The sequence below is a fragment of the Corythoichthys intestinalis genome, chromosome 19 (genome assembly GCF_030265065.1).
Source record: "Corythoichthys intestinalis isolate RoL2023-P3 chromosome 19, ASM3026506v1, whole genome shotgun sequence".
In the NCBI taxonomy this organism is placed as follows: Eukaryota; Metazoa; Chordata; class Actinopteri; order Syngnathiformes; family Syngnathidae; genus Corythoichthys; species Corythoichthys intestinalis.
Window position 1 is genome coordinate 110963 of NC_080413.1, and position 24085 is coordinate 135047.

Below are 24085 nucleotides of genomic sequence, written 5' to 3' on the forward strand. Positions count from 1 at the left end.
CTCCTCCCCTCCCCGGTTGCGCGCTGGGGGATCCGATGACGTCACGCGCGCGCGCGCGCGCGCTCACAAAGTGTCTATCTGTCACTCCCGCTTCGCCGCCGCTTCTATTCTGGGAAGCGGCGCTCGGAATAACCCCGCGTGAGCGTGCGCGTGTCTCCGGATTTCACCCTGACGCACGCACACGCGGGCCGACTTGGCGCGGCGGCGAAGCTCCGGCAACACAAGCCCGCTCTGTCGGGTAGGATTTCTCGCCCTAACTTTTCCGGATATTCCTCGCTGACGCCGCCGCCGCCGCCGCCGCCCTCCGGTGTCAAGCTCCGGAGCACGCCCGGAACTAGTGTCATCGTCGCGGCGGCCGTTCGACGTTCCCTTCTCGCCGGCAGATAAGGTAAGCGCAGAAAGGAGCGCTTTCGTCCGAGGCCGGCACCGGCCAGGGGGGCTCGTTGACGGCGGCGCAGCGGGGAATACCCCGGGCACGCGTCGCCTCGCCTCGCATGCAGATTACCCGCGTTGCGTAACACCCCGAGGAATTCGAACGGACACGGGCTGGAAGCCTAGCCGGCGCCGGCATGACAGCCGCTCTCCGGTGCTCATTTGTCACTAATTTGCCCCGCCGCCTCGGCTGTCAAATGTCGCTCGCCGAGACGAGCTCGGCTTAGCCTCGCTTTCATTTCCTTTTCCTCTCGTGACCTTTAGACGCACTCGCTTGCGGCTTTTCCTCCATTTTGCGCTTGTGCTTGGTGCATTTTTGATGGGGAAAGTGTGCAATATCGGTTACTTGACGAGTGTGTATGCGCTGTTTGTTTCCTCTGCGAGAGTGCGTTGAGGAGCCAAGCTGGTGGGTGGTGCGCTGGCTGGTTCCGGGAATGTTCCATGACGTGTTGCCGTCGAGAGAAGGGCCCCGGCCGGGGAGACTCCGACGGCCGTCCTTCAGTAGACTCCCCTGATTCGAACGCTTGTTCGTTGTCAAAAAGTCAACCTGAATCCGGATATTCTCGATGACTTCTTTGTTTTTGCACTTCCACAGTCCGCCATGCAGGCAGTTGTTGACAACTTTATTTTTTGCATTTTGAACTCGCTGACTGCCATTGACGGCGGTAGACGTCCAATTCATATGATCTGCCAGCAAATGCAAAAACCTTCATATGTCTCGTATCTCGAAATAGTCGTCCATGAACTCGTTGCCTTCCGCTGACGCTCCTAAACGCCCAATCCATTTTGACCGGTAGCGATCATTCGACAGACGTCCAAATATCCTTATCGTCATTGGAAATTCAACGCGAGTCTTCCCGGTTCGAATGGATCGGACGTCTTGGCGGTGGATAAGTTCATATTTCTTTTGTTTCAAAGAGAGAATACGAAGCCGTGTCACAGAACTGGACAAACGAAAAGAAAATATGTTGGTGAGAAGAGCAAATACATGTGGAAAGAGTGCAAATATACCCATAGCGCAATGATTTCACTGTGCAAATATGGGGGTGGAGGAGCCCTCATCGTGATAGCGATATTTATTTATGTTTTTTTTTTTTTTTTTGCACTGCAGCAGTTACAGTGAAAAGTATCAATGAGAAATCTCAGAGAGTTTTGTTTGTTTGTTTGTTTGTTTGTTTGTTTGTTTGTTTGTTTGTTTTCTATCGGTGAGGCCTCTCGGTGGAGTAGAACAATGAGAAGCTGAGAAAACGCAGGCCACGCGACAACCGCTAATGGAGGCTTTCGCGCTCGACCTCGTAAAGCTGACTAGACCCGTCCGCTCCCCGGTTTTTTTTTCCTTTTTTTGCAACAGGCACTTAAGACGGCGGCATGCGAGAACCCTTGGTGGAAATCTCAACCAAGAGGTCATTGGCTTCCGTTGGCAGCGATAGATAGGTCACCTGCTTATTTTCAGTTATTTTGGGGTGACTTCCTAATTTTTTTTATTCAATTCCAGCAGATTCTGCCGCATTTCAGCTCACTTCCGGTTGATTTTGGGTCACGTCCCATGGATTTTGGGGGGATTTTTGTGTGACTTCCTGTTGATTTTGGGCCATTTCCATTAAAAACCATAATAATTATTATTATTACTTTTATTGAACTGATGGTATCGAAATAACTGCCCTAAACAGAGTTAACTAGAAATATGCTAAGACGCCCTTTCTCACTTGTCTGCCATTTTATGTCAGTGCCGTTCAATAAAAAAAAAAAAAACACAGTCAATGGAGCGTGTACATTAAAATAACGATAAAATGCGCAGTTTTCAACCCATTTTCAAACGGTGTAGTTTTTCCGAAATGTCAGAGACGCAGTCAATCAATTGTATACTTAAAAAACCTGTCATTTTCAGACTATAAGGCGCACCTGACTGTAAGCCGCCACCCATCAAATTTGACACGAAAACGGCATTTGGTCATAGATAAGCCGCACTGGACTATAGACCGCAGCTGTCCTCACTGTATTATAGCAGTGTTTTTCAACCAGTGTACCGTGAGACTTGGCCAGATGTGCTTGCCTGGCACGGCCAGACTGTTCTCCCTGTATTTTTCAAACACTGAGAGAAAAGTCTGGGAACCAGCCCATTAACGGCCTCTCGAGCAGGTACAAAATCAATCGACAAATCAGATTCGTTTATTTGCGTGACGTGTTCTTAACGAGCAACGTCACTCTTGCGCGTCGGAAGTCGTCTCCACAACAACACAGATGGTGAACAGGGGAGCCGAGGAATATGTTCCAATCCACGGTAAAATCAGTTTTAAATGACCAAAAACACATCGACACGAGTCATTGACAACAGTCTGTCTCGCGCTAGCCATGTTGAATAAACTTCCGCGCGCGAATCCCTCGTCCTGCCCTCGTCGTTTAACTAGCGTCACGTCTGCCCGTCGCTGATTGGTCCACTCCGCTGTCTGTTTGCTGTGGCTTGCTCCGCCCTGGAAATTGTATCCGCTGAATGGTGGCCAGACTCAATAGCTGGAACAGCGGTGAGTCTGGTGTACCAGGCAACAGATATGCCGTGAGAAACTCCATTATCGCTTGTCTCTGCAACATTGTAATTGTGTTTATTTCTGCGCATTTGTTGTTTTGTGCAATTCAAATTTGTGTCAGTAGGGGGTACATTACACTTGTCTATGCGTTGAGCGATGTCATTAGGAGAGAAGAAGCGATCTCAGCAGACAAGGAAAGTGGACTCAAGCTGTTAGCACAAGCAAAGAAGGCTAACAAGCCGAGTTAAAGGAAAGAAAACTCTAGCAAATTTCCTCAAATGGTGCTCAGCCAACTAGGTTACTTTATTTTTGTATGTTTATGTGATTGTCTATTGTATTTATCTTGCGTTTATTTTAATTGTAATAATTTCTTTCGTGTTCGCGGTGTGTTTTTGGATCTTTAACAAGATGAGATTCAAATAAATTCATCAGTTAAGAAAACAACTTGTGCCTCAAGTAGTTGAGGGAGTTACATCGCTTTTTTTTTTTTCATTTATTTATACAATTTATTACATTATTAGGGTGGCCCCTGTCCAGTATTTTGAAGGACACTCAGCACGCGGACGTTGTCGGACGGCGTTTTAGTAGGAAGGAAGGAGTAGGTGGAAGGTTCTGGGTCTCGTGCAGGCGAGCATTGAGGTATTGCTTTTGTCGCGATCAAGAACTGCTCGGTTACAAGATGAAACCTACTCCATTATGATATCACGTAGAGAAATTATATTATCATCAAGTATGCTCTACAGAAAGTCATTTGGAACATTTTTAGTTTGTGGTGTGCCGCAAGAGTTTTTCTAATGTAAAAACGTGCCGTGACTCAGAAAATGTTGAAAAACACTCTCCATCCATCCAACATCTTCCGCTTGTTCTGGGGTCGGGTCGCGGGGGCAGCAGCTTTAACAGGGAAGCCCAGACTTCCCTCTCCCCAGCCACTTCAACCAGCTCCTCCTGCGGGATCCCAAAGTGTTTCCGGGCCAGCCGAGAGACAGTCTCTCCAGCGTGTCCCGGGTCGTCCCCGGGGCCTCCCGCCGGTGAGACGTGCCCGGAACACCTCTCCGGGAGGCATCCGAAGCAGATGACCGAGCCACCTCAGCTGGCTCCTCTCTACGCGGAGGAGTAGCGGCTCGACGCCGAGTCCCTCCCGGATGACCGAGCTTCTCACCCCATCTCTAAGGGAGAGCCCAGACACCCTGCGGAGGAAACTCATTTCGGCCACTTGTGTCCGGGATCTTGTTCTTTCGGTCACGACCCACAGCTCGTGACCATAGCTGAGGGTAGGAACATAGATCGACCGTTAAATCGAGAGTTTCGCCTTTCGGCTCAGCTCCTTCTCCACCACTACGGAGTCAACATTACTGCAGACGCTGCAACGATCCGCCTGTCGATCTCCCGCTCTCTCCTACCCTCACTCGTGAACAAGACCCCAAGATACTTGAACTCCTCCACTTGGGGCAAGATCTCATCCCTGACCCGGAGAGGGCACTCCACCCTTTTCCGACTGAGGACCACGGTCTCGGATTTGGAGGCGCTCATCTTCATCCTGACCACTTCACACTCGGCTGCGAACCGCTCCAGTGAGAGTTGGAGGTCATGGCTTGATGAAGCCAACAGCACCGCATCATCTGTAAAAAGCAGAGATTGAATGCTGAGGTCACCAAACCGGACCCCCTCAACGCTTCGGCTGCGCCCAGAAATTCTGTCCATAAAAATTATGAACAAAATTGGTAACAAAGGGCAGCCTTGGCGGAGTCCAACCCTCACTGGCATCGAATTCGACTTACTGCCGGCAATGCGGACCAAACTCTGACACCGGTCGTACAGGGACCGAACGGCCCTTTTCTCGTTGCTCGGTACTCCGTACTCCCGGAGCACCCCCCCCCACAGGACTCCCTCGAGGCACACGGTCGAAGGCCTTCGCTGGATCCACAAAACACATGTAGACCGGTCAGGCGAACTCCCACGCGCCCTCGAGGACCCTGCTGAGGATGTAGCGCCGTTTCACTGCTCCACGACTGGGACGAAAACCACACTGCTCCTCCTGAATCTGAGATTCGACTTCTAGACAGACCCTCCTCTCCAGCACCCCTGAATAGACTTTACCGGGGAGGCTGAGGAGTGTGATCCCTCTATAACTGGAACACACCTTCTTAAAAAGGGGGGCCACCAACCGGGCCGCAGATCTAGAGGCACTGTCCCCGATGTTCACGCGATGTCGTAGAAGCGTGTCAGACACGACAGACCCACAACATCCAGAGCCTTTGGGAACTCCGGGCGGATCTCATCGACCCCCGGGGCCTTGCCACCGAGGAGCTTTCCGACCGCCTCGGTAACTTCAGTCCCAGAGATCGGAGAGCCCACCTCGGTGTCCCCGGACTCTGCTTCCTCAAAGGAAGGCGTGTCGGTGGAATTGACGAGGGCTTTGTCATCTTCACTATACACAGTGTTAATGGTGCACTGCTTTCCTCTCCTCGGATGCCGGACGGTGAACCGGAATTTCCTCGAAGCCGTCCGGAAGTCGTTTTTCGCCGCCTCGCCGAACTCAACTCCCGTGTCCGAGTTTTTGCCTCGTGGGCGACCGCCGAAGCCGCGGTCCGCTTGGTCGGCCCGTACCTGTCGGCTGCCTCTGGAGTCTCGCGGGCCAAAAAGGCCCGGTAGGCCTCCTTCTTCAGCTTGAAGAAGTGTCCACCGGCGGGTTGGGGGATTGCCGCCACGGCAGGCGCCGACCGCCATACCGCCGCGGCTCCGATCGGCCGCCTCAACCTTGGAGGTGCGGAACACGGCCCGCTCGGACTCCCACCTCCCCCGGGACAAGGGAGAAGTTCTGCCGGAGGTGGGTGTTGAAACTCTTTCTGACGAGGGATTCTGCCAGACGTTCCCAGCGGACCTTTACAATACGTTTGGGCCCGCCAGGTTTGGCCGGCATCGGAGCCAACGCACCACCTGGTGGTGATCGGTTGACAGCTCCGCCCCTCTCTTCACCCGAGTGTCCAAAACATGCGGTCGCAAGTCCGATGACACGACTACAAAGTCGATCGTCGAACTGCGGCCTAGGGTGTCGTGGTGCCAGGTGCACGTATGGACACACCTATGTTTGAACACGGTGTTTGTTATGGACGAACCGTGACGCGCACAGAAGTCCAATAACAGAACACCACTCGGGTTCTAATCGTGGGGGCCGTTCCTCCCAATCAATCCAGGTCTCGCCCCTATTTTTACGATTAGTCGACTCATCAAAAATTTTTTTTCTTTTAACTAATTTAGCAATGAAATGTTTGTTTATGCTTTTTAATTCACCAAAAAAAAACATTTTGGCAACAATACTCAAATTCTTTATATACGTATAAATAAGAAACAGAACTAACAATAATAAATGACAAACAATTAGGTCAAATGCTGTTGGCATTAACTAGTGCAAAAAAAAAGAATGTAAACGGCAACACTGTGACTTGACCTTTCCAACAGGAGTCAAAACAATTCTTACTCTTTTTGTGGTATGTCTGTATTGTTCTAGTTAAAATGAAGGAAGGTGAGCATGGCTATATGCTCAGGTGTCAAGCTTGCCCTTTTTTCAGTAACAATGTTCCCAGCAACTGACAAAAGACACTCAGATGGTGTTGAAGTTGCAGGCACTGCCAGGTATGATCTGGCCAGGAACTTTTTTTCACTGCCCCTGCACCACTGCAGTGAGCTGAAAGACTTCTTTTTATGCGACTGTATCTCCTCTCTCAACCTTATCTCCTCATGTTCTTGGCCATCATCACGGCCATTGTCAAAAAATTTAATGATGCACGTTGATACGACGCACATAAAAGCAACTTCAATCAAAACATTTTTAAAAGTCGGTAGTTAGTTGTATGGATCCACCAGGTTGTTGTTTCTTGTCGTCTTTCAAAATTGCGCACTGGTGACAGAGCTTCAAGTGGACGTGCTACCGTGGTATGAGAGCTCAGCTTGGCAAAGAGTTCACACAATGGCACCCTCCATATTCTCCTTGAAATAATTCCAGACTTTGGCCTCTCTGCTCCTCTTTTTTGGCTTAATGCCGCATTCACCGCTCGCATCGCGAGCGTCCACCATTCTCAACTTTATCTGTGTGTATTTTTTTTTCCCAAACCGTCATTACCTAGCCTGAAACTCCAGACTCACCGCTGTTCCAGCTTTAGAGTCTGGGACCCAGCTCCCTATTGGCTTCTCCAGCCCGAACGAAATGGTCCGTGAAATCGGATTGGTTTATTAGCGTGACGTGTTCTCAACGAGCGACGTCGCTCTTGCGCGTCGGAAGTCGTCTCCGCAACAACACAGATGGCGAACGGGGGAGCCGAGAACATGTTCCTATCCGTGGTAAATTCAGTTTTAAATGACCAAAAACACATTGAGTCGCTAAAACCAACAGTCTGTCTCGCGCTAGCCATGTCGAATAAACTTCTCCGCTCTCCTCGTATGTTTACGTCCTTGCGCTAGAGTTTCTTGTCGCTTTAGCAACGTCACGGCCGCCCGTCGCCGATCGATCCACCCCGCTGTCTGTTTGCCGTGGCTTGCTCCGCCCTGGGAATTTGATCCGCGGAACGGTCGTCGGACTCTATAGCTGGAACGGCGGTGAGTCTGGACTTCCAGGCTAGTCATTAACGTACCGTCGACGCATTTACGTCATCGATGACATCGACGACGTCCACTAGTCGGGACAGCTCTAATACCATCCCGTGGATGGCACTCGACCGCCAATCTATTTGACGCGGGAAAGCTACCAGCCTCCCATTTTGAATAGATTGGACGTCTACTAGTGATAAAGTCATTGGTGTGACGGAGACAGGGAGGGAGGGTGCATCTTGGCCAGAGGAAGAACAAATGAAAGGCAGGAAGTCTTTATCTGCATGCCTAATGATGCGTAAAGCATCAATTAGCGGCACAAAAAGAGAGTCAAAGCACAAAGGCGACTGGAGGTCGTCAAAGTCCTGGAATTCGGCTCCGGCGGAACCCGAGAGCCACCGAAGGCTGAATTATTCACACGCGCGGATAAAAAGCAAGGGGGGAAAAAATGCCCATTTAAGACTCGATATCACTATTACTATGGTAACAAGGTCACGTCGGCACAATATCGTGATAAAAAGAACGATTTAAGACATTTTTACAAAAATTTTTTTTTTTTTTTTAAACGTTTTTAACAATAATTAAAAACACTTTTAAAAATTGAATAATAAGAGTATAAAAATATAAAAAGAATATTTCCTGTTTATTCCTTGTTTTAATTAAAAAAAAAAAAAAAACATTTCATTAGCCCAGTACTTCTCAAATAGTGGGGCGCGCCCCCCTGGGGGGGCGCAGAGTGATGCCAGGGGGGGCGCATGTGTCCTCGGGGAACATGCTTTTTTTTTTTTTTTTTTTTTTTTTTTGCCGGACTGGAATAAAGTGTACTTGCACATCCACTCAGTGGTTGGCAGTGGCGCTCTCATTTTCAGAGTGCGTGCAGTATTTTTGAACTAAGGAAGAGCACTCAGCACACAGAAAACAGATATGAAGAGCAGTGCGCCGCCGCCGTTTTCGAAAGCCGTTTTCCGACCGGACTCACTCACGCAGCGACCCACTGTCTTGTCCAGTTCTCACGTCGCCGCCCGAGAAGTGCCATTTTCGGCTTGGGATCGTCACGACGACCGCCCTCACCTACGGTTCTACCTCGGCCGCCGAGAATGCGCTTTTTTCGTGTCGTTTGCCTTTTAGCTTTGACTTTTAGTACAGTGGGGTGATGAGGAAAGACTACTGTTTACTGTGTCTGAAAATAATTATAGCGGACTGCCAGAAGCCAAATCAATTAAGACGCCACTTAAAGACATTCGACCCCAATCTCATTGATAAGCCGCTTGATTGTTTTTCAGCGAAAACGCGCCGAATATTGCCAACAATAGTCCTGCTTTGTCAGTGTTATATCAGTAAACCAGTGAGCATTGTTAGCATGCTCATTGCAAAATGACTCCACGCCATTGCAAAGGAGGTAATACTGAGTGCGAGCAGCAAAAATAAAAACTGTCCTTCTGTCCAAGGACACTCTTTTTTTCCTTTATTCATTTTTGTTTTTTCGGTCAAATTTTTTGGCATATTGTCCTCATGAGTAAATGTTTGTAATCAATTTGAATTTGTTATTATTTACGGATTTTATTACATTTTATTTTTCTGTATTAAATGGTCAAAAATGTACCTTGAGTGTATTTTTACAGTTTGAATGTGACTTTTTTTTTTTTTAATTCAGGCAAATTGATGCACGTCAAGTCTTCTCTGTTACAAACAAAACAATGTTAATAAAGTTATACTTTATTATAAGTTGATCTGTTACTTTTTTTCTTTATTAGAAAAAAAAGGACACAATGTTAGGCAGATGCGTATTTATAATAGTAATTTTATAGACAAATAATACTATTTACAGTGGCGGCAGAGAGTTTGGGGGGGCGCGAAACATTTACGTCTTGCTTGGGGGGGCGTAACAGAAAATAATTGAGAAGCACTGCATTAGCCTCAGCATCATTACTTCAGTCATATTTCACTGGTTTTGGAAAACAATATTTTTCTGAAAACAAATTGGCCTTTTTTCTATTGATGTTACTTTGGCTTGTAAAAATGGTTGTGATTGGCCAAGTATTGCGATATCACACTTTGGCTCAAAAATGACTCGGGTAATCATCCGATGAGGCTAAGCCATAGACTTCATCATGATATTGACGGGTCAGAAAAAGTATGAAAGCTGTACCGCATACAAACAGGAATGATTGTCTCAGGAATGATTGGTTCGAGGATTCGAGGTAGTTATAATATTTTTGTTTTTTTACCAAATATTTCAACATAAAAAGCTCTTTGTTGTCAGGCTGCCGCCACACTGTCCAACAGACTAGCATCATTCTTCGACATATTTACGTAAAATAAGTGCTAACTGCACGTATTTTTTCTTTTTGCTTTTAACCAAGAATCAAACTGTTTTACATCCATATCTATAAAGAATTCTGGGATTGAAGCATTTATTCACAAGAATGTCCACTGGAAAAGCTCTGTTTACATAAGGCGGCCGCCACATTGACTAACAGACTAGCATCGTACTTTGACATAATTGCACAAAATAAACGCTAACTGCAAAGTTTTTTTTTTGGCTTTTAACCAAGAATTGAGACTGTTTTACATCCATATCTGTAAAGAAATTGGGGATTTAAGCATTTATTCACTACAATTTTCAACGAAAAAAGCTTTTTGTCCGCGATTCCACTCGGTCAGCTTTGACGGCTACGCCGACAATGCAGGCCCCCTGTTCATCGGCCCCCGCGCCCTGTGTCCCGTCAAACTCATTATGAAGTCTATGGCTAAGCATTTTTAACAATCCAAATCTACTTTTTGGGGGGGGGCTTTTTTAAAGAAATGAAAAAAAAGCTGCATATTCATCTCAAATTATTTTTGATGGAATGATGCCAACAGCCTTTCTTGCTCAAAATGGATGGGATGTCCGTCGTCGTCAAAGGCCGTTTTCAATACAGATGTTCTTTATCGATATGAATACGATACATATACCTGGGCGGGCAGTCAAGAGTTAACTTTGCCGCCGTGTGCTTTTGACTGCCAAGTCTAAAGCGCACAATAGCCCTTTTGATAATACGGCACGACGAGGAAAAAAGATGGTACGCAAAATAGTTTCCCTCTTCTTTGGATTTGCCTAGTGCTTACAAGATAAAGAATGACCGGGCATAGTTTTGCTTCAAGCGCAATTCTGACCAGGTTATTTGGATTCAACGCATGAGCCAGAAAACTAGATGAAAAAAAAAAATTGTATATATATATATATTTGATATAATTTATATTATAAAATATTATATATTTTTTATATACTTGATACACTGCCAATGGGTTTTCCCATTGGCAGTGTATCAAATACTTGTTCTCCCCACTGTATATATACTCTCTCTTCCACATTGTAAATTAGGAGTGGGACGATACGATTTGCGATACAAGGCTCACGATAACGATTATCTCGCGATATCACGATACAGCGATTATCGATACATTGGTCAGAAATTTGATACATGATATTTTACGATATAACTGTTGAAACGAGGGGGGAAAAATGCCCTAATAGAAAAAGTACCGTTTAAGTCATTTATTAAACAGTGCCACCTTTTCTGTGCAGCATTGCTGTAAAATATGAATCAACTGCAAATTGTGTACTTGCACATATAGTGGAAACAAACCACAACCAGTGATATCTCTTGGAGAGATCACGATGAATGGCACCCTTCATTTCTTTAAATTCTTTTTTAAAAAATGAAGAGTTGAGCAGTTGAGCTTGGAGTGGGGCAATGATAAAATTGGTGGGTCTTTTCTTCGGATATGACCTTTGTTGCCAAAAGCGTTGGTTTGAGCACTTCCACCATCTGCTTCAGCATTTGAGATGTCGGACTGAGTCCCAATTTTCCTCACCTTAAGAACAACAAAATAAAACAAAAAATATTAGTTACTTAATAGCTTTTGAGTTGAAATCCTGATTTTGTGTTGGAAGTATTGAGCGAATTAAAAAAATATGAATCGAATGTATAGAAATTAAAAATGCAATAATTACCTGTTTTCAATATGTAGACTACATTAATTATCATGCACATCACCTTATATATCTTGGAAGCTATTCAAACCATTTTTATAGCTTATTGCATTAAAATGACAGAAATAAGAGTTTGTGTGGTAAACTAGATGAAAAGTGGTTCTCAAATAATATCAAATAAATCCGTAAATTCATGTAGGCTTGTTCAATATTCATTTTCATCCAGTTTAGGGTCCTGGTTTATTTTATATCACTCATCATTAAATGCCATCAAAATAATACATGTAAATTAAAAAATCTGTGACATTGCAAAACTTTCTTACCTCAAGTGATGAAAGCGAAGCAGTGAAGAAATCCGTGTCCACTTCTTCACCAGCTTCTAGTGAACCTTATTTTTGTTAGACAATTCTTCCATACAGCAAAGTCCTTGTTCGCCTTACTTCCTTTCTTGTTGGTGTCAAATCTAAAGTGTGTCCACATGTGTGATTTGTAGCAATATTTTTGTCACTTTCTCCTCCACAGTTCCCACAAAGTTTTGATTTTTTTCAACCCACTTGGGGCTTCCTCTCTTCTTCTCTAGACGTGTTGTGCGCACTTTACCTTCACCGCCACTCCTGAGCGCCCCTAATGGACCGCCAAGGAATTGCTCAACAAACATTGAGCAGTTTACAGCATCCAATGGCCAGTATGTCAAATAAAAGTATCGATACATGGCGGGAGCATATCGATAACCGATCGTGTTGCAAAATATCGCGATATATCGCTGTACCGAGATATTGTCACACTCTTATTGTAAATAACCAAGCACATTTAGTACAGTTGGTGTTCTTAATAAAGTGACGCTGCCAGCATATTTGCTGGCGTCTCTCCAGGTGGACTCATTTGCATACGTACGCTCTAAAAGCTTTCAGGGGGTTCAAAGCCGTCGCGTCTCGGCAGGTGGAAAAAAAAAACAGAAAGCCCGGCAGGTAGAGGACCAAAAAAAGACCAAAACATCAAAACCGAGTGACAAAATAAGATGTGAAACTGAATGTCCCTTGTGAGCTTTTTCTTCAAAATTCATTTTATTATTAGTCAAACACAGCCAGTCTTTGTACATGGGCTTGTCAAGAAAAATACTCTCCGTGTGTGTGAGTTTAATGTCAAATCCATGGGCGTCACCAGATATATATTTTACTAGGATTATTGCTCTGCTGTGCACCGGTAGAAAAAAAATAACTTTGGATGCGCCTGTTTAATATGCTCACATTACTCCATATACAGGGATACCCTTGTTTTTCACGGTGAAATGGGAATGCTCCTGTTCCGCCCTTCGCGCGATAATCGAAAGTAGAGGTGGTGCTTATTCACATTAATTTTTTTTTTTTTTTTAATTCACATCAAAATATATATATATATTTTTTTAATTCTGGTGTGTTCAACGGATTTATTCATACTTAGCATTGGACAGATACAGTGCTGCTCAAAAGTTTGTGAACCCCCTCAACATTTTGGAATTTTCTATTATTTCAACCTGATTTCCTAATCAATCAATTCAGTAGTTTTTTTTTTGTTTTTTTAACAGTTGTGTTGTCGAGACTAAATTAAAAAGAGTTTTCATCAACTGATGTAGGTGCAAAATTGAACTGTTTGGTCACAACCAAAACCGCCATGTCTGGCGAAAAGTCAACACTGCATACCACCAAAAGAACCTTCTCCCAACAGTGAAGCATGGAGGTGGGAATGTCAAGATCTGCGCTTGCTTTTCATCCTCAGGACCTGGACAACTCCACATAGTCCAGGGAATCATGAATTCTGAGGAATATTGTCAAATCCTAGAACATAACCTGACGCCATCTGTTTTGAAGTTAAAGCTTGGCAGAAGGTGGATCATGCAACATGATAATGATCCAAAGCATTCCAGCAATACAACCAAGGAATGGCTGAAAAAGAAGAAGATTCGTGTTCTGGACTGGCCCAGTCAAAGTCCTGACCTAAATCCCATTGAAATGCTGTGGCGGGACCTGAAGCGAGCAGTTCATGCCAGACGCCCATCAAACCTCTCTCAACTGACTGCGTTCTGCAAGGAAGAATGGGCAAAAATCCCCCAAAGTAGATGTGAGAGGCTGATTAGTCACTACAGAAACCGTTTGGTTGAGGTAATCTCTGCAAAAGGAGGCGCAATATCCTATTAACTGAAGGGGTTCACATACTTTTGCACACATGATATCTGAGTTTTTCTTAAATCAACCACTTTTGTTAAATAAAGAATGACAATATAACTATTTCTTTTGTTTCAGTCCATTATTTGGAATGTCAGTATTGTGGATTTGGGTATAACTTAACATTTAATAAGGTTATTTTAGTTTTTTTTACAAAAAATCTGACCATCGCTGTGGGGTTCACAAACTTTCGAGCAGCACTGTACATATAAGACAAAAGTAATTCATGTTGGACGATACCATTTTTAGGCCCCGATACCGATACCTGGCTGTGCAGTATCGGCTGATACCACTCCATTTATATATATCTATATGGCGCGAAACACAGACAAGACTGAAAAAGCAGTTTCTGCTCTTGCACTCCTCTTTAAAATAAACTGCTGTATTTTAGGGCCAAAAGAACTGTTGTGTTTGATAAAACAATATATCAATATGCTGCCTTAACAGTTTATGGCGCATGAAGCCCCCCCGAACTATTTTTAATTTGTTGGTTTTACCCTGGACACCCCTGTTTACAGACACCGCACAACCACTTTTGTTTCAACCCAGCCGTAAAAAGAATTATATTTGTTATTCCAAGTCTTTTTTAGCTTAGAATCATTAATTGCTGTCTAATATTTAGTTTAAAAAAAAAAAAAAAAACGACTTTAAAAAATGATTTTTTTAAGATTTTTTTTTTTTTTAAATGACATCACAATGAAAAAAATGGTGTCTGTAAAAAAGTCATGGATATCTACCTCATAACTATCACTTAATTGTATTTTTTTTCGTTCATGTCGCATTTCCCCCAATATTTTAGATGATAAATAATCGATCCAAACAAACAAAAATAGAAAAAAACGTTGAAAAGGGTAAATATATGAAAAAGAACATCTCGACCACTCCTTGATGTCTGCGATTTCTGCATCGCGACCCTTGTTATATTACCGTGTTTCACCCATAAAATCTCCCCAAAATCCGGCTGTGGCCATTCACAGCTGTGTCTTGACTCTCGGTGATACATGCGACATGGAGTTTTTGGATCAAAACGAGGTACGTACGCGATAATATCTCGTTGAAGTCATGGCGTCTTTAATTCTGCTCTTTCATTCTCTCACCTCCAGATAGGGTTTCGCTGTTTCAACATTTTTTTTCTTTTTAAATGCCCTCCTGTTCAAAATTTTTCTTCCCCCAGAAAATTGGGATTTTAACCTTTCCAATGATGTATCACACATGCATATCGGACAATTTTGAAAGTTGGCCAAATTGGGGGTCTCAGAGCGGAACTTCAAGTCACCTGAGTGTTTTCAGCCATATATATATATACAGTGGGGAGAACAAGTATTTGATACACTGCCAATGGGTTTTCCCAATAGCAGTGTATCAAATACTTGTTCTCCCCACTGTATATATATATATATATATATATATATATATATTTTTTTTCCCACAGAGCTACATACTTGGATGTAAAATAATTGCTGTCATGGCTTTGTCAGGCTGCTGCTTACCTTTGCGAAATCTCAAAGGGCAAAACAGTGCTAAATTCGTGAAATTAAAACATGTATAATACTAGCCCAACAGTAAGAAAGGAAAAATACATTTATAATAATAAACTCTGAATAAACTTTTTTGAAACCTGTCAAAGGCCAAACAGTGCAATATTCATGAAATTATAAGTAATAATGATTACTTAATATTATACATATATATATATATAATTATAATAATAATTAATGATTATTATTTTATTTTATTAGATTATTTAAAGGTTGGAATCAAACAATTTTGTATGTGTGCTCATCATCATTTCCAGCTATTTTACAAGCATTTTTACTGCAGTCCCTGTAATCTGTAACATGTCTTATTTCTTATTTCTCTTTGACATTATTCTTTCAAATGGATATTACAATGTTATTTGCTAGCAGCAAGGAGGAATGAGAGCGGTAAGCTAGGTAACCCACACCTAGGCAACATAGACCACTTTTATGTCACAACTAGGCATGTGCCGGGGTAAGATTCTTAGCAAAAATATCACGCTTTCACGTTATGCCGGTATTGCAGTTACAGCTCTAAAACGTGTTACTTTGAGAAAACCTTTTTTTTTTTCAAAACATCAGCAAATTGGAACATATGTATAATGTTAAGTTAAAATTACCCCCCCCCCCCACAAAAAAAAAACAAACAAAAAACAACTGAAATACTGTCAATAAAATTAAAATAGATGCAGTCCTTCAGGTGAGCCAAAACCCACAGCCACAGCTCAACTTTATTACCATCAGAACAAAAATAATTGCATTATTTTCCATAAAAAGCATGTGTGTATGACTTGTATCATGTTTACATCATACACACACACACACTTTCTCTTTTTTGGGGTTTTAATGGGTGAAACATGGTAATATAACAAGGCTTGAGATGCAGAAATCGCAGACATCAAGGAGTGGTCGAGATGTTCTTTTTCATATATTTACCCTTTTAAACGTTTTTCTTTTTTTTCAATTTTTCTGTGCTTAGATCGATTATTTATCATCTAACATATCGGGGAAAATGCAACGGTAAAAAAAAAAAAAAAAAAGTAAAATTAACCCGTGGTAGATATGAGGTAGATATCCGTGACTTGTTCAGACACCATTTTTTTCATTGTGACGTCATTTGTTTAAAAGTTTAAAATATACGAGTGAATACTTTTTCAAGTCGTTTTTTTTTTTAATTTATTTATTTTTTAAACAAAATATTAGACAACAATGAATGATTCTAAGGTAAAAATGACATTTTGAATGATAAATACTTTAAATACTTACCTTCTTTCCATAATTGGGTTGAAACAAAAGTGGTTGCGAGACATCTGTAAACGGGGGTTTCCAGGGATAAAACGGACAAATTAAAAATAGTTCGGCGGCTTCATGCGCCATGAATCTGCTATGGCAGCATATAGACTTATTGTTCTATCAAACACAACAGTTGTTTTGGCTTAAAATACAGCAGTTTATTTTTAAGAGGAGTGCAAGAGCAGAAACTGCTTTTTCAGTCTTGTCTGTTTTCTGCCATATATGAGTTGTAAAGCAATAAAACAACAAAAATGAATGAAATGAACAAAAAATTATATTTTTATAGTGGGTCAAAATTATTTTTCAAACACATCATGTGACTAGCACCTTAGACGACGGACATTTGCTTTGCAAAGAAAATTAGGGGAGGGCAATATTATTTTTCAAATAATTGTTTTCTTTGAAAATATTTTTGTTTGAGTAAAGCAAATTGTTTTGGGATTGAATGATTTAGACACAAATGTCCAACTCATAATATGGCCCAAAGGCAAAAAGGATTGTTTCAATCAAAGAATTAAGTGTTCAAATGCAAATTTTTGAGTCTCAAATATTTTTTCTGATTAAATTTTTTTTTGTTGTTGATTTTTTTGAAAATATTTGTTTTTGTTTGAAGCAACTTATTTTCTGATTGAATAATTAAGGACACAAATGTCCTAGCCAAAATGTGGCCCAAACGCAAAACAACATTAGTTCTATCAAAAAAAGTTGCTAAAAATAAATAAATAAATAAATAAACAATGAAAACTTGCTTTCGAATGCATTTTTTTGAGTTTCAAGTTTATTTTTGCATACAAACACATTTTTTAATTGAATAATAAAAGACAAATCTACCTCCATATGACTCCGCCCAAGGGAAACCATTTTTGACTGGGGTAACTACCTTGGCAAGACACCAGTGGGCGTACCATATTGAGTGGATGACGATCATGGCGAAAATTATAGCTGTCCTAAGCAGCCTGATTTAGAATTCCCCTTAAGAATGATGGGAAACAAAAAAACGCTCATTGTCAACCTATTATTAGAAATTCATTTTATTGCTGACACTGCATTTCGGGGTCATCAACATGTTGTGCCGCCCCTCACCCCAAAAGTCAAATTCCGCCTATGCACGGTATACCTTGAAACCGGTAAACGGCACATGTCTAGTCATAACTTAGCAGTTTAGAAATACTGCATAACAGTTACAGTGATATATATATATCCATTTCTGTCCAGACAAAGTAGAGCAGCAGAGGTGTAGGAGAGATGGAAGTTGATGAGCATGAGCAGAGGTGATTTGACTATTAACACGGGATTTGAATACTGATGGCTGAAAGACAAAAAAATGACTTATAGTTTAATTGTACAAAGTTTAAAGCGCTATTTCGGACTTTTATTATAGATAAGCGCTAAAAAATATTTTCGCTCGCTCGCCAGTGCCCCACTATTGTATTAGGTCTAGTGACGCCCTTGGTCAAATCCTTTCAAAGTGCAAAGCAAAATGACGGACTTCCTGTTCCCTTTGGAGCATCCGTCCCGGAGACTTTATGGTGCGTCCTGTCACGACAGGCTCGTCCACCAAATTTGGTATTTATGAATGTATCTAGAGTCGGGGGCTCATTCCCCCCCTAATTTATTGTGAGGCACGTCCGAGTGCGAAATGCCAGCAAATAGCTATTTGAGTTGGGATGCGGGTCCGTCCTCGAGACATTTTGCTGCGTCCCGACGTGACGGGCTTTGTCCACCAAATTGGATATTTTTAAGCAAATTTGGTGTCGGGGGCTGATTTTTTTCCCTAACTTAACGCCAGGCGAGGCGCGACGGGGGGGGGGGGGGGGGGGGCGACGCCGTCGCGTGTGGCGACTCTGCACGCGGTTGCCATGGCGCCCGTATCCACGCTCTCCCCCGCGTGACTCCATCTGCTCCATCTCGCCTTGGATTTGTCACGTCGCACGCCGACGGGGCATTTTGGGGAAATTTGCGCTCTCTCACCGTAGTCTGTTCAAATGATGAATTTGTAAAGAAAGGCAAAGTGTATTTTGGTTGCCGCGGCGATGGCTCGATAGCACGACCGCACGCCGCGCGCGCGCTCGACGGAATCGTCCGGCTTTTTGCGTGCGAGATAACAGATGGGCAGACCGGGCCCAGTATAGCGGGGCGCACGCCGGCGGTTGCCCGAACGACCGCAATTTGTCGGCTTCCTGCCTGTTTCAAACGGCGTGCCAGAGCAATGGCACGCAATCCCTTCATTTAATGAAAGCTGTTCATCATTTATTATCTCTGTTTAGGGAAGGAAAAAAGACCATATTTTCTTCTTCATTCTTTTATTTTTCAAATGTGTATGTTTTTCAATCATATTAACAAAAAATAGAAGAAAATAAACAGTAAATGGTCATACTGGAAAATGGTTTTTTTTCAGGGGGGGGGGGGGCGCGTTAAAGCAACACTAGGTATCTTTTCGACCTTTAAGAAATATTTTCATAACATTTATGATATGTCGACTGAGAACTAGTTAGAAAAAAAACAACAACCGACCTTGTCGGCGCTGGCCACACAAAACCACACGGTTGCTAACTGTCATATGCTATTGTTTAGCCACAACTAGATTCATTACCTTATTACTATTCATCCTTCACATAGTTGCTGAATTTAGTGTTGTATCGGTCGCGAACGATTCGTTCTTTTTGAACGAATTGTTTTGGTGAACGAGACCGAACTAATCATCATCTGCACTGATTCGTTCTATGAAGGTGGTGCTTGTTCGCTGCGTGGGAGGGCGTTGAGCAAGCGGCAGCGTCTTCTGACATCGCACACGACCAATCAGACGCCAGCCTCATCGCGGGCAGGGGAGGGACCGGAAACAGAATCAGGGCGTTTGTCACTCACGTCCACGTGTGGCCAATAAGCAGCCAGCGTGCAGGCAGGGGGGCAAGACTGAGTTTTGTCACTTCCCGTTCAGTGACTCGGTCCTCCGGTTCCTGACCTAGCTTGCTGCTAACTTGATTTTCCAGTAATGACTATGCGGTGAATGAATCAGAAAATGAAAGGAAATGACTTTGTCACATATTTGTTAACGTGGCGCCTATCAAATGCTGCTCAAACAGACAAAAACACCACACAAATCTAGCGAGCATTGTTTAGAGTAGTACTTTTCTCAACAAACTCGTGACTGCCTATGACGACATACTATCAAATTTACAGTAATTTAAAACACGGGTAGCTACGAGGCAAGCAAAAGCTGAGCTGCGGTCGCGTGACGGCAGTGAAGCGGGCAGAGAACTGTCACTATATGGAGGCTTCATGGCAGCGATATTTACCTCATATGTGCACAGAAAAAAATATTTAGTATGATCACCATAATACTGATTTGCAATGAAACTGTATATACATGTCAATTTTTCCCCGAGTGTTTTATTTTATTTTTTTCGTGTCAGCGTGTCGGGTGTTGGTTGGTTTGACAAATTATGTCAATCCGTCCATCATGTGCTACTCAAGCGCCCAAAACAACGCACGCAGACACGGGAAATGTCGCAATATGTCTACATTTTTCTTAACAGACTAATGAGAGTAGAAAGGCGACATCGTAAAGAGCTAACAATTATTTCTCGTCAGCATTTGACGATCTGAGATGCGGGGACGACAGGGGAGCTGACCGGATTATTTTATTTATTAATACCAGTGCAAAAAAACAATATGATCACCATAATACTGATTTGCAATGAAACTGTATATACATGTAATTTTTTTCCGAGTGTTTTTTTTTTTTTTTCTTCGTGGCAGGTGTTGGTTGGTTTGACAAATTATGTCAATCCTTCCATCATGTGCTACTCAAGCGCCCAAAAACAAAGCACGCGGACACGGGAGATGTCGCAATATGTCTACATTTTTCTTAACAGACTAATGAGAGTAGAAAGGCGACATCGTAAAGAGCAAACAATTATTTCTCGTCAGCATTTGACGATCTGAGATGCGGGGACGACAGGGGAGCTGACCGGATTATTTTATTTATTAATACCAGTGCAAAAATGCAACACGATCATCTTAATACTAAAAAACAAAAATACAACAGAGCGAGATGTAAAAATGATGTGTTGGTCGTTCCATATTCAGAAATTAAACTTTCGATGTATTTTTATTTTCGTGACAGCAAACATGCTGTATATGTATGTGTGATCAAGAACCTGCTAAAGAAAGTCCGTGCGCCCCCGCCCCCTACTCCCCTCACAAAAGGAAAATGTTTAACCGTGTCCTAAATCGAAATGCAAGCACGAGCCATGACTTTGAGCCCATAGAACTAGGACAGACGACGCGGAAGTTCTCCCTCGCTTTTGCAGCAGCAGGAGGGAGACGAGGCTGTCTGTGAAAGCAGAATGATACCGCCTGTCACTCATTTCTGAAACTACGACGAGTGGTCAATGTGGAAGAGAGGGAGGGACCAAGCAATGTCACTTCCCGTTCAGTTATACTGCGAAGCGGTCTTTGGTGATTCGTTCGGCAACGTCACTTCCCGTTCAGTAACCGAACGATTCGTTTGGGCGGGGAGGGAGATGAGGGGGGCGAACGATTCGTTGAACGATTTGTTTGAACGAATCTTTTTACTGAACGAACCGGAATGGATTCGTTTGCTCAAGTGAACGACAAATCTCGTCACTAGCTGAATTGCCTTGTGTTGAATTGTGCTATATAAATAAATTTGCCTTGCCTTGCCTTGCCTTAAGGCAAAAGGCTATGATTTTGTCCATCGGCATCACTAAAATCGACCAAAAATGAAAGGTTACCAAGTGTTGCTTTAAATATAACAAGAGTAAACATTTTCTAATGTACTTTTTTTTGAATGATTTTTTTCAATAAAAATGATTGAAAATAACATGTAATAACACAAAACTTTTAATTTTCGTCCTCGTCTTTTTGAGGGTAATACTTAGTAGTCATATTTTAGTCATCTCAAAATGTGTTTGTCTTCGTCTAGTTTTTGTTGACTAAAACTCAAGACTCATTTTGTCTCGTTGTAGTCGGTCGGCGTTAACTAAAAGTGTTTTCGTCCGCAAAATTGAAAAAAAAAAAGACTAAATAAATAAAGGTTTCACACTGCAGTAGTACATCTACTTATGAACGTCTTTACATACGGAATGTTCAGGTTACGACACGTCTCAGCTGGAAAATAGTGCCTTTTGTTACAAAAGAAATTCAGGATACGAAAGGCTGCTACTCGCAGAGTTGACTGAATGTAACAATATTATTTATAACATTATTGGCTAGCATCATCCTGGCAACCAATTGGCTAAGAGGGTCCTCTACTGCATGTGTATGCGTGTATTCCCGCGTCCATTGTTCTTGATTTTTAACATTATGCGCAACTCTCATCTATTTGTTTTTTAATTTTGGGGGGGGGGGTTTCAGTTTACCGACCTACTTTCAGAACCAATTCATTTCATAAGTAGAGGTACCACTGTATTCCCATTGAACATTGACAGACTAGCACATATTGTAGTTTCTAAAAGGACAACGCCAACTTGGTGGCAGTAAAACGGTACAGTGTTTTCAATCAATTATATGCCCACCTGGACGCTACGACCTGTATGTAAAAAAAGATTTTCCTAATGCTAACGCTACGAGTTACATTTAGCGTGTGATGGTCACTCACCACAGAAGGCTAAATCAACATGGAATATTCTCTCTGGCCAAGATAAGAAATGTTACCGTGTGTGCAGCCTTGAGACTGGAGAGGACACTGCACTGGTGAGTGTGTGGGGGGCGGGGGGGGCACGTCACATGAGCGACACAACACGACATATTTCCGATTCTTAGATTATTCGCAATTCGGCTGTGACAGATTCTAGAACGATTCACGAACATCCAAATTCAGATTATTTCATTATAGCCGGTAAAGCGGAACTAAAACACAGTCAGCGGGACGCAATGAGGAACGGACCCAGAGTAGATATCATGTTCAATTCATGCCACCAGATAAAAAAATCAATAATACCTGACTGCGGACGACAGCCGTTACAAACAACGCCCAGTTGCTAGTTGCTATAGACATACGGCCACATAATGCTACGGTAGATATCACACATATATCGAACTCAATGCGAAATGACAGACGACGGTGGCGTTAGAACATGTACATAGAGAACTAGATGCGAAATGACAGACTTGCCGCCGTTGGTAAACAGCCGCCATCTTAAAGCAGAAGACTTCCCCGGAAGGGTGTTGTGACCAAACTTCCAAATTAATTTTTATCTAAAATACTCCTAAATCGGCAAAATCTCGACTTGAATCTATCTTTAAAGCAGTTTTAAAACTTTCACATGTCAAAAGTAGACAGAAGGGAAATGATGGATTAACAGGAGCAATTTTAAACGGTTGATTCGCAACATGTCATGAATTGAATGTAGTTTAAAGCCGCTGATACAGAATGGGGACTTGAGTGTTTGATTTACTGTTTTGAACTGTTTACTTGATACTAAAACAGTAGCCTGGGAGGATTTTTTAAACAATTTTGAAACTAATGTACGAAACATTAATTGATGTATAATCCAATCGTAGCCTCTGAATTGTAATGGAATCGTTAGGTGCTCCAAGATTCCCACCTCTACTAATTGCACAAACACATTGTGAACACGTGACGGACGAAGTTTTGGTCTCGTCAGACCAAAACTTTAGGCTTGTTATGTTTTAGTCTCCCAAAACACGTTTTTAGCTCCTTATTGCCGTGAAAAAAATGTTTGTTGACGAAATACTTCAGTCATCGTTGACAAAAACAACACTGTTTTTAAGTAGTTTAAAAAAAAAAAAAAAAAAATTCAGTACCATTGACAGAGGTAGACATCGTATTCATTTTAACATTCCATGCACCGTGCATCAAATGATCATGTTTCAGTGCCATTGATAGCGCTAGACGTCCAACCCGTCCACCGTCCCGCTTCAAACGGATCGGACGTCTACTTGTGAGCAATCGGACGTCCGACGCGGTCGACGGCACGCGGCGAGCGAGCGACGCTCATTTGACCGAAGGCGGCGATAAGACGTGGCAGATAAGACTTGCGGCTCTATTCAAATGACACGAAAAGCTTTTTGATCGATGCAAAGGAAGGAAGGAAGGCTCGTCGCTACCGCCATCGGCACGCGAAGGCCGTCAATTCGTACGGACGTTTCCTATCGTCGCGCGGGAAGCTCCGGCAGCTGGCGTTACATTATAGTCTACAGTCCTGGCGATTGGTAGCCGGGGGCAAATACAACATGTCAATGACTAAATGAAAAGTCATCTGAAGTTACAACTCATTGGAATTCATTCCCGCTTCAAATGGATTGGACATCTAGCGCCATCAATAGCAGACAACCGACTAAATTTCCTTAATCCCATCCGTTTTCCGATTAAAATGATGCTCTGTTTTCATGGACGCTAAAAATATTAGGCTTTGCGCATCCGCGGAACAAGTTCTTTTGGCGTGCAAGGATTGATGGTGTCGTAATTATGGTATAACTAAGTGTATGCCTTTATAAAACTCTTTTTTTTTTTTTTTCTTTTTTTTCACCAAGCGATTGCAATAATGTTCATTTACCAACAAAAACTTT

General features: G+C 42.7%; 1 protein-coding gene across 1 annotated transcript in view; it reads left to right on the top strand.

Annotated features, from left to right (window-relative positions):
• Positions 1-73: 73 nt before the first annotated feature.
• Positions 74-24085, top strand: part of hivep2a (HIVEP zinc finger 2a) — an 80382-nt gene continuing 56370 nt past the window's right edge. Inside the window, exon 1 of the mRNA XM_057822082.1 lies at positions 74-388. The gene's annotated coding sequence lies outside the window, so the exon portion shown is untranslated. The remainder of the gene's footprint in view (positions 389-24085) is intronic.